Genomic DNA, 10326 nt, shown 5'->3' with positions numbered 1-10326 from the left:
ATGTGTTCACCACAAACTAGTACTAAGGCCATTTGGGTGCCTAAGCACTTGTTGACTAACCCAAAAGGACCCAACAAGAGTTGGGTACCAAAATGTGCTTAGGTTGATAATGTAGGTACTTGGTGGTGAGATGAAAGCTTCGGGGTGGTTGAGCAAGCAAATTGAAAATATTCACTCAATCTATCAATCAATTCTTATCATAATCTCATATATGGTTGACCCGAAGATAAATCAATGACCATATCATTTACTTCATCTCTACCATTGGTAACAAGTACCTAAAGACCTTATAGGATAGCCACTTTGTGTTTAGTGCTCAATGGCTCACAAATAAGCATATTTGTGAAATAATCGGAAGTGACTAATTAGTTTCATTTAATAATTATCATGTTTGCCATGTGATGCTTTTAATGGCTCTCTAGTAGAGCAATGCATTTGTTCAGATGCAGGCATACAAGAAGTACTAGAGCTAAAACGAAGAATCACAAGCAGCGCTTCAATTGTTTCTGTCCTGCGCCTACCAGACATGTCTGGTATGGCCAGGGTAGAAAGGAAAAGTGTTTATGTTCTTCACATGCCGGACGTGTCCGGTATGTCTACCGGTCGTGTCTGGTACGGTAGGAACCAGAGCACTAATTGGGATGCAATTGAGGTTTGATCCATATGATTTCATATATCCTTAATTTGCTCAGAAGCTTGTGATCTATCAAACCTAAGTGGGTTGTGAGTATGTCTCAACGAAATTTAAATATGGCAAATTACTTTGTGTTGGTCAAAATAGAAAATTGACTTCCAAATTCTTAAAAGAATAAAGTGCTTGTTGAAAGTCAGTCAAATTACTTGTGGTACTTATTTAGGGGGAGCTCAGTTTCTATTTTGCACCATTGTGGACTAACAAATTTATCTAGTATTATTTGTAGTCCTTTGAATGAAAATTGATTTCATATATGGTATGATTATTTGACAAGTGAGGTCAACATGATGTTGTCATGCCATGTATTATCTCAGTGGTGATATTGTGGGCTCAAGACAAAGGTATGTATTTACATACATGCATTGTAAGTGCATCTAAGGCCCTTTATATGCTAGTGTGTGCATTTGTGTGATATAGGATAGATGTTTTTCAAAATCCCTAACTAGCATGTGTAGGTGGTGTGGTTTTTGGGTCTTTGTGACCTAGTCATGTCATATTGTGATTATTGCTACCCTTGGTTAATTATTTGCCTAATCACATGTGACATGGTTCTCTCAAGTCTATAAAACTCCCTATGTCCGTCTAAAATCTCTCTCAAGTTTTTGAAAATCATAATTTTGCCAAATATTCAAAAAAAGAGAAAATCAATTCTTGGCTAATTCATGTCCCCTAAGTGAGAATCCTAAGCCTATTTCAATTGATGCAAATATTATGCCTAGGAAGGTTTGTTATTGTACCTTATTGGTTAGTATTGCAAAAATTCCGCTATTCATACTAAGGCTATGCCTAAGTATATTGCGTCTAACATGAGAGGACCCAAACTAGTTTGGGTACCATCGAAAAGTGGATGATCGTTTGTAGGTACCATGGCATTGGAGATTTGATTCAATGAAATTATTATTGTTCATCTTATGTTGAGTCAAGTATTAAAACCTAGTGCAATTCTATCCCAACGCCAAGTCAAAATTGAGTGAAGTCCATATGCTATCAACATACAAGTATCATATTCAAGTTGTGGGAATTTATTGATATATTTGAATGCCTGCAAATAAGTGGAGTTGAAGCTTGCAAAGATGATCATAAGCTATCAAGGTATATCTCTTGTTGATCAAAGTTTATTTGGGTGCATATGAGTTAATTGAATTGGATATATATGCATATGTTGCTTGCTATGAGATGTTTGAATGGATTAAATGCTTAAGTAATCAAGTTTGAAGTTGGTTTGATTGGATATGTTCATAAGATTTCTTCTAGTAAGTGGTTTGAATGGACATATGTCTTGTGAGAGTATTCAAACAAGTTGATTTCAAGTTTGGTTCAAATTGGAGAAAAATAGCTTAATTATTGAAATATGTCCAATATTGAAAATCTGAGGTAGCAGTGATCATAGACATGTTTGAGTAACCAAATCTATTTGTATTGACTTGAAATCTGGTTTGCATGCTCTATATTTATGGTATTAGTTGCTGTGCAAATTTCATGAGATTTGGATAAGTGATACTTCGGATTTGGAGTAGATCTTTTCAGCTATAGTGCAGCAGTTTTCAGCATGTAGCAGTGTGGAAAGATATGAAATCTGGTAGCAATATAGAAGTCAAAAGAAGCTAAAATTTTTACAGCTACTAGAAGGCTTAGTGTGTCACATCTTCACCAAATTTTGTGGTTTTTGGATATGTACTTTGAGAGATATGATTTATTCTTTGAAGAGTACAGAATCTGCCAGGAAAGTGACAATTATTGGATTGATCAAAAGTCACTTAGATTCAAAGGTCCTCAAATTAGAATCATATCTATAAGTGATTGAGGTACCTATGTTTTGGTTTTGGTTTGAGATAGAAGCATGACAAATGATGAGTACAAGACAATTTGTTTGAAGAATGTATCTGGTACACATTTGGTACTCAAGCTAGAGATCAAGACCAAGATCAAGATGAAGATGAAGTTTAAGTTCTAGTGATAATTGGAGATCTTTTGATAGAAACAAAAGGACTTAAATAAGTAGAAAGAAAAGGACTTAAAGAAGGATTCAAAGTTATTCATCAAATTAAGTCCAACAATATGGATCAATCAAACAAAATCTTTCAAGTGGATCAAGTGGTTTCCTTTCAAGTTATTTCAAGTGAGTATCAAGGATGGTTCTTTGGACAGAGGTCACTTCGCTCTAGGCTTGGATGGCTAAAATTGAAGTGGTAATCTAAAGGGACATTTGAGGTACTTGGTTGAAGAAAATCAAGAGATTGGTCTAAAAAGCAAGCAACACCCAAAAGAGAACAAGTCATGAAATTTCAAGTGGTATCATGAAATTTCAAGTGGTGCATCTTTTAGTTCTCTCAAGCAAGCAATGATCAAAGAAGAAGCAAGCCAACCACAAGAAGAGTGCACTTGATCATTAGTGATTCTCAATTCATATGGGTGAAGAATAGGAATTCAAAGAATTGGTATCTATTGGTCTTCACCAAGCTTATAATTGGACTTCATGGTGCTATTAGAGAAATGAATTGAAATCTATATGACTATCTTCCTCTCCAATATAGCAAAGGTATCATTGTATTGTGCATGATCATTTTTCATCCCTTACTAGTATGCGGTTAGTACATATAGTACATGCTTATAGGATCATGCATTATAAATGAAAATTTTTTGATTCATAGACTATCACTATTGCTTGAATGATTATATAATCTAGTGGTTAGTGTATGAGTTGGTTCATGAGCTAGTAAATCCATGTACTTGATCTATTTTGAATTGCAAACAAGTGACAAGTACAACCTCTTTAAGATGACAAAGGGGGAGAGTTTAATACAAAGAGAGAGATTAGTACAAAGTTTGAACCTTAAGCACCCTTTGTGCTTTGTGTGACAACTTGTAGCCCCTTTGTCCTTAGTATGTCATTGTTGGACCTTTGTGGTGATAGATGACAAAGGGGGAGAGAGACTGATTAAAGCTTCAGGATAGTCTCATTTGCTTATCTTTGTACCTGAAGATATGTACTACAGGCTGTCGTTTCTTGTTTTTGAGCTTCATTGATGTATCTTGGATTTGAGATAGATTGTATCATGTGAGAGATGAGACTTACTTATGCTTTATCTATATATCTCTTGAGACATGATCTTTATCTATATATATCAGTGGTTTCTGGACTTGAGAAAATTTGTAATGAGTGCTATGTGTGAATTACATGTGTCATATTTATTTTCATAAGGACTATGCATGCTAGAATGAAAATATTTGATGTGATGCCTTTATATTTATTCTTGTATGATATATCTTGTCATATGCATCACAGTTTCTCTTTGTCACACACACATGCACCCCACGGATGCAATGATTTAGGGGGAGTCTCCTATTTGTTTTAATATGTGCAATTGACATTTGAGGTCAGTTTGTGAATTCTAATCATAAGCACATATTAAGGGGGAGCCTCTCATAAATCATTGAACCCAAAAGTTTAAATGTTTATATCATTTTGTAAGCTTTAATCAAGTTGTCATCAATCACCAAAAAGGGGGAGATTGAAAGTGCATCTAGCCCTTTAGTGGGTTTTGGATGATTGAATGACAACGTGATTAAAGGACTAACCCGTTTGCTAAGTGTGAACAGGTAATAGGTTATCTCATAGGTACTTAATGAAAGCCAAAATGATGTGTTGTTGTATAAACAATCTAGTTCAAGCACAAGACAACAATGCAAATGGAATTCATGTGAAGGCTTATTTATTGTGGGATTTCAATGATCTATGTGAAAGCAAGCACGATAAAAGTTAATTAATAAGACATGAGGGATTGCATATGGAATGGTCTCATATTTGAAGCTTGCTAAATTGAAAAGAAAAAGACAACAATACAAATGAATGGATGATTCAACACAAGATGTGACTTGATGGCTTGAGATGGTGAAGATAGCAAGGAAAGGCTTTGAGGTACTAAGCAAGGGTGAAGGACAAGCGACGGCTTGGCGGCCGAAGAACCTAGCTAGGGTGAAGAAGGAAGTACTTGCATTTAGTTGAGGTACTAATTAAGCTGCGATAGTCATATTGATGTGGAGGATCAAACCTATATTAGACAAAGCGTTGGAAGTGACTTGATGCATTTGGAGTTATTCATATTTGATGAATGGAATCAAGTCACGTGCTCAAGATGGCTATGCTCAAGTGAAAAGATCAATATCAACATGATTGGCACCCTCACTTGATGAAGATTGGAAAACACGGCTTCGGTTCAAAGAGATCAACTCAAAAGGTTTAATTTCCTTATACTTTTAAATTTGAGTTAATAGGAATGCCGTACTATTAAGAGGGATGCAAGTTTAGGTGGTCTGAGGAAGATAGAGTGCTCAAGCATAATAACTAAATCAATAATGAGACACTCTAGCACTTCACGAGCACATAGAATAATTTTCTATGACTGTCGGTGTCGGAAGTCCCGACGTAAGCCGGAACTCCCGACAGTCGGAAGTCATGACTCTTGCCGGAAGTGCTGACTCTCAGTCACAGCCTGCGCGGTGACTGTGGACGTCGGAAGTCCCAACGTGTGTCGGAACTCCCGACAGTTGGAAGTCCCGACGTGTGTCGGAAGTCCCGACAGTCGGAAGTCCCGACGTGTGTCGGAAGTCCCGACAGTCAGAAGTCCCGGCCTCAGCGGTGTTGGCTGTTTGTTTAACTGTGCCCATCGGAAGTCCCGACGTACGTCGGAAGTGATGACCGTCGGAAGTCTCGACGTTTGTCAGAAGTTCCGACACTGACTTGCACACACGGACTTCTGACCTGTTGTGAACAGTGTTTTCTTCATACGTCGGAAGTCCCGGGATCTGCGTCGGAACTTCCGACGTAGATCTGAACGGTTCGATTTTCACTTGGGGTATAAATACCCCTCTCCTCATTTCTAACCGTTGCCCACTCATTTCATTGCAACAAACACTCGGCCAAAACAGCCCCCAAGCATTCTAGGCTCCCCTCTCTTCACTCCTTTGCCTCCAACTTCGATTCCCAAAGGGTTTGAGTGATTGGAGAGTGGATTGAGTGAGAAAAACACTTTGAGCAAGCTTGAGCACTTGATTTCTTCGTCAAGCCGGTTTGATTTGCATTTGTTACTCTTGGGGATTTTCCCCTAGCCGGCTAGGCGTCGCCCAAGAGCTTCCATCTTGTGGAAGAGCCTTGGAAAGTTTGTATTACCCTTGTTTTCTAGTGAAGAAACTCAAGTGACCTTTGTGGTATCCTTGAGTGAGGCAAGGAGGTGGAAGAGACTCCGACCAAAGTGGTCACCTCAACAACGAGGACGTAGGAGCTCCTTTGTGGGGCTGCCGAACCTCGGGATAAATTCTTGTCTCCCGCGTGCTTGTTGTTGTTGTGATTTGCTCGAAATTACTTGTATTTGGTTGTCTCCCTCTCTCTAGCTATTTCTTAGGGTTTGGGACTCGATCTACGGATTGGTGGCTTATCGACGTCAAGAGAGTGACCCAACACCTTACCTTACCACTAGGAAGTGGGTTTGTAAGTTATCGGCATCACAAAGTTCATTTTAGCACTTTTAGTTCATTTCCCGCAGGGGTCGGAAGTGCTGACAGTTTGCGTTGGAAGTTCTGACTCAAACTGTTGGGACTTCCAACACGTCGGAAGTTCTGACCCAATCGTCGGGACTTCCAACATTAACTGACTAGTGCATTTTGATTCAACTCTTTGGTTGCCGTTGTTTGGCTCCCTAGGTTTATCTAGTATCTTTTATATACTTTGTGGCTAACTTGTGAGGGGTTGTATTACTTTGATTTGGAGTTTCCATTTTGGAAACTCCTATTACTAATCGTTTCCGTTTTTAAAGGTGTTGATTTTTCAGAAACGCCTATTCACCCCCCTCTAGGCGACATCCTAGGTCCTTTCAATTGGTATCAAAGCGAGGTTCTCACCTAAAGCTTCACCGCCGTGAGAAAAGGATGTCGACGCCTATCGAGTTGGAGCCGATGCTTCTCCAAAATGATGGTTCAAACTTTCTACCTTGGTCAATTCATGTACTCAATGCTTTTAGAAAGATTAGTCCTCTTGTTGAGCATATTGTGTTTGCAAGCATACCTCTTCCTATAGTTGATTGGAGCAACTATAAGAATTTATCAAAAGAGGAAGAAATATGCGTGCAACTCAATGCTCAAGCTATTAATATTATTTTGAGTACATTGAGTGCAGAGGTTCAAGATGAGGCAATATTCAATGGACAACCACCTTCGGAGAGTGCTCATCTCATTTGGACCAAACTCATTGAGTTATATGGAAAATCCAAATGCGATGATGCACTTGAGGTCGAGTCAATGGAAAATATGTCCATTATGTCTTCATGCAGCGAAGAAGCCTCACAAGATCTCAAGAGCACCGAGCCGGAGCAAGAGGTGCAAGCCGAGGTGACTGCGCGTGGCAGTCATATGACAACTGGAAGCAATTGCGTCATGAGCACGTGGCAGTCATATGACTTTAAGTTTAGGAATTTCTTCTCTGGCACATTGATTATACCCTTTATATTCAAGGAGAATCCAGATGGTACTTGATGCTTGCTAGGCATTTAGACATGCTTTCCTTCTCTTCTTTGCTAAGAGTGTAGCTAGTAGGACTTAAGTAATGGCGTCCATCATCTGTCTTCTCTAGATGCAGGTTGTCTCATTCTTTCAAACACCGCAGGTCCTGTCATACTTCAAGTGTGTCCTTAGGCTTCCTATACACACCCATGAAGCCTAGCAGGTTCACACAAAGATTCTTCGTCAGGTGCATCACGTTGATCGTGCTACGGACCTCTAGGACTTGCCAATAGGGTAGCTCCCAAAATATGGATTTCTTCTTCCACATGGGTGCGTGACCATCGGCGTTGTTCAGAATAGGTTCACTGCCATGTGCCTTTTCAAATACTACTTTCACATCCTTGACCATATTGAGTACATCCTCACTAGTTCGATTGCCCGGCTTAGTCTGGTGGTCTGTCTTACCTTTAAAATGCTTGCCTTTCTTTCTTAGGGGGTGATTCATAGGAAGAAATTAACGATGGTCAAGGTACACGATCTTTCAACATTTTTAAAGAATATACCTTTAATGTCATCGAAACAGTGCGTGCATGCATTATATCCCTTGTTTGATTGTCCTGAAAGATTACTTAGAGCAGGCCAATCATTGATTATTACGAACAACAATGCTTCTAGGTCAAAGTGCTCCTGTTTGTGCTCATCCCACACACATACACCTGGTCTGTTCCACAAAAGTAGAAGTTCTTCAACTAGTGGCCTCAGGTACACATCGATGCCGTTGCCAGGTTGCCTTGGGCCTTGGATGAGCACTAGCATCATAATAAACTTACGCTTTATGCATAACCAGGGAGGAAGGTTGTAGATATATAGAGTAACAGGCCAAGTGCTATGACTACTGCTCTGCTCCCCGAAACGATTCATACCATCCATACTTAAAGAAAACCTTAAGTTTCTTGCGTCATTTGCAAACTCTGGGAATTCTCTATCGATTGCTCTCCACTAGGACCCATCAGCAGGGTGTCTCAATATATTATCTACCTTACGGTCTTCTTTGTGCCATCGCAACAACTTTGCGTGGTCTTTGTTTCTGAACAGACGTTTCAAGCGTGGTATTATAGGAGCATACCACATAATCTTGGTAGGGATTTTCTTTGTGGGACGTTCGCCCTCAACATCACCAGGGTCATCTCGCCTGATCTTATACCGCGATGCATGATATACCGAGCATGCATCTAACTTCTCGTACTCCTCGCCACGGTAGAGGATGCAGTCATTAGGACATGCATGTATCTTCTAGATTTCTAATCCCAAAGGGCAGACTACCTATTTTGCTTTGTACGTAGTGGCGGGCAATTTGTTATCCTTCGGAAGCATCTTCTTTTAGATTTTTAGTAACTCCTCAAATCCCTTGTCAGATACACCATTCTTTGTCTTCCATTGTAGTAATTCCAGTGTGGTACCCAACTTTTTCTGCCCCGCATCATAAGTTGGGTATAACAATTTCTTGTGATCCTCTAGCATGCGCTCGAACTTGATCTTCTCCTTTTCACTTTCGTATTCTCTTTGTGCGTCACGAATGGCCTGACCAAGATCATCAGCGTGCTCATCTTCTGCCCCTATCTCTTCTTTAGCTTCCCCCATTGCAGTATCATTGAAGGCACCATATTCAGTAATAATGTCATCATCGTCCCATTGTTCTTCTTCACCTTCTTACATTACAACCCCAATTTCTCTATGCTCCGTCCAACAAATATAGTTTGGCATGAAACCCGACTTCAACAAGTGTGAATGAAGACTCCTTGAGCTAGCATATTCCTTCAATTTCTTACATATAGCACATGGGCAACACATGAAACCATCACGTTTGTTTGCCTCGGCCATATGTAAGAAAGAATGCATGCCCTCAATGAACTCTTGGGAGCGGCGATCAGTATTGTACATCCAATGCCGTCTCATCTGTATTACATGACATACATACCATATTAAAACCTAAAACATAATTAGTTAATTATATGACATGCATGCCACCACACAAGGTATTAATTTATAAAAGTCTCGCTACAATGTAGACAATCCCAACTACCACTAAAAAAACTAAAGCTAAAATGCACTTCAGCAACATAAGGATTTCGCGACCAATCCCAACTAAAACAGACAGATCATGCGTTTGTTCAACATCTATGGGCTTCTTCCGCAGGATCACTGCCTCATCAGCCGCCGTAGCCGCCTGTGTAAGAGAGTTTTGCACATGTTCAACATACTCTTCCTTCCAGTACCAGCCTGAACATCTAGTGCCATCCCACTGAAATTAAAACAAAAAATTAAAACTTTAATCACAATCATCATGAAAATAAATATAAATTAACCATAATCGTCAAATGCGATAAAATAACTCACATTGTGATCCGGACACTTGTAGAAGATATGGCCCTTGTTGGGACACTCTTTCCTCACCCGGTATTCCATCACAATCTTCTTCTCACAGTTGCCGCATGCAATGAGAGGGAGGTCCAACCTCAGTCGCTTGGGAACCCGATGAGAGGTCGAGGACCCGGAAGCAGTTGCCATCTACTCTCTATACTCATTTTTAATATAATATAAATTTCTCATTTTATAAACAAATAAAATTAAAAAAACTCTAAAATTCTCTATATCTCTAAACCATGAAGTGTGCTATGCATGCTAGAAATGAAAGCTGAATACTAGTTTTGAATAACTACTTTAACCTTCCTTCATCCAAATATGCAAACTTTAAAATGATTTTGAGATTAAATGGCTTACAAATAAAAAAAAATCTACCATAAAAAATCACATATATCTAGTCCACAAAATGAAATATGCTACTGATGAAACATGAGAGTATAAAGTTGGTAACCTTTAGAACCGAAGAATCGATGGAGGAATCGAAGAAATCTTATGATTACCGGCGATAAGGAAGAAGAGAGGCCAACGATGAAGCAAGAACACTGAGCTCGAAGTGACTCGGCACTACTAGAGAACAGACTTTAGAACGATGTCTCAATTTGGCATTAGCCTCGGCATTTTTTACCCCCGGGACTAAAGGTTCTTTTACTCCTGGTTAGAGCCACCAACCGGGACTAAAAGTCCTCCGACCTTTAGTCCCGGTTGGTAAGGTA

Source organism: Miscanthus floridulus, chromosome 19 (genome assembly GCF_019320115.1).
Source record: "Miscanthus floridulus cultivar M001 chromosome 19, ASM1932011v1, whole genome shotgun sequence".
Taxonomy (NCBI): domain Eukaryota; kingdom Viridiplantae; phylum Streptophyta; class Magnoliopsida; order Poales; family Poaceae; genus Miscanthus; species Miscanthus floridulus.
This window is presented reverse-complemented; position numbering follows the sequence as displayed.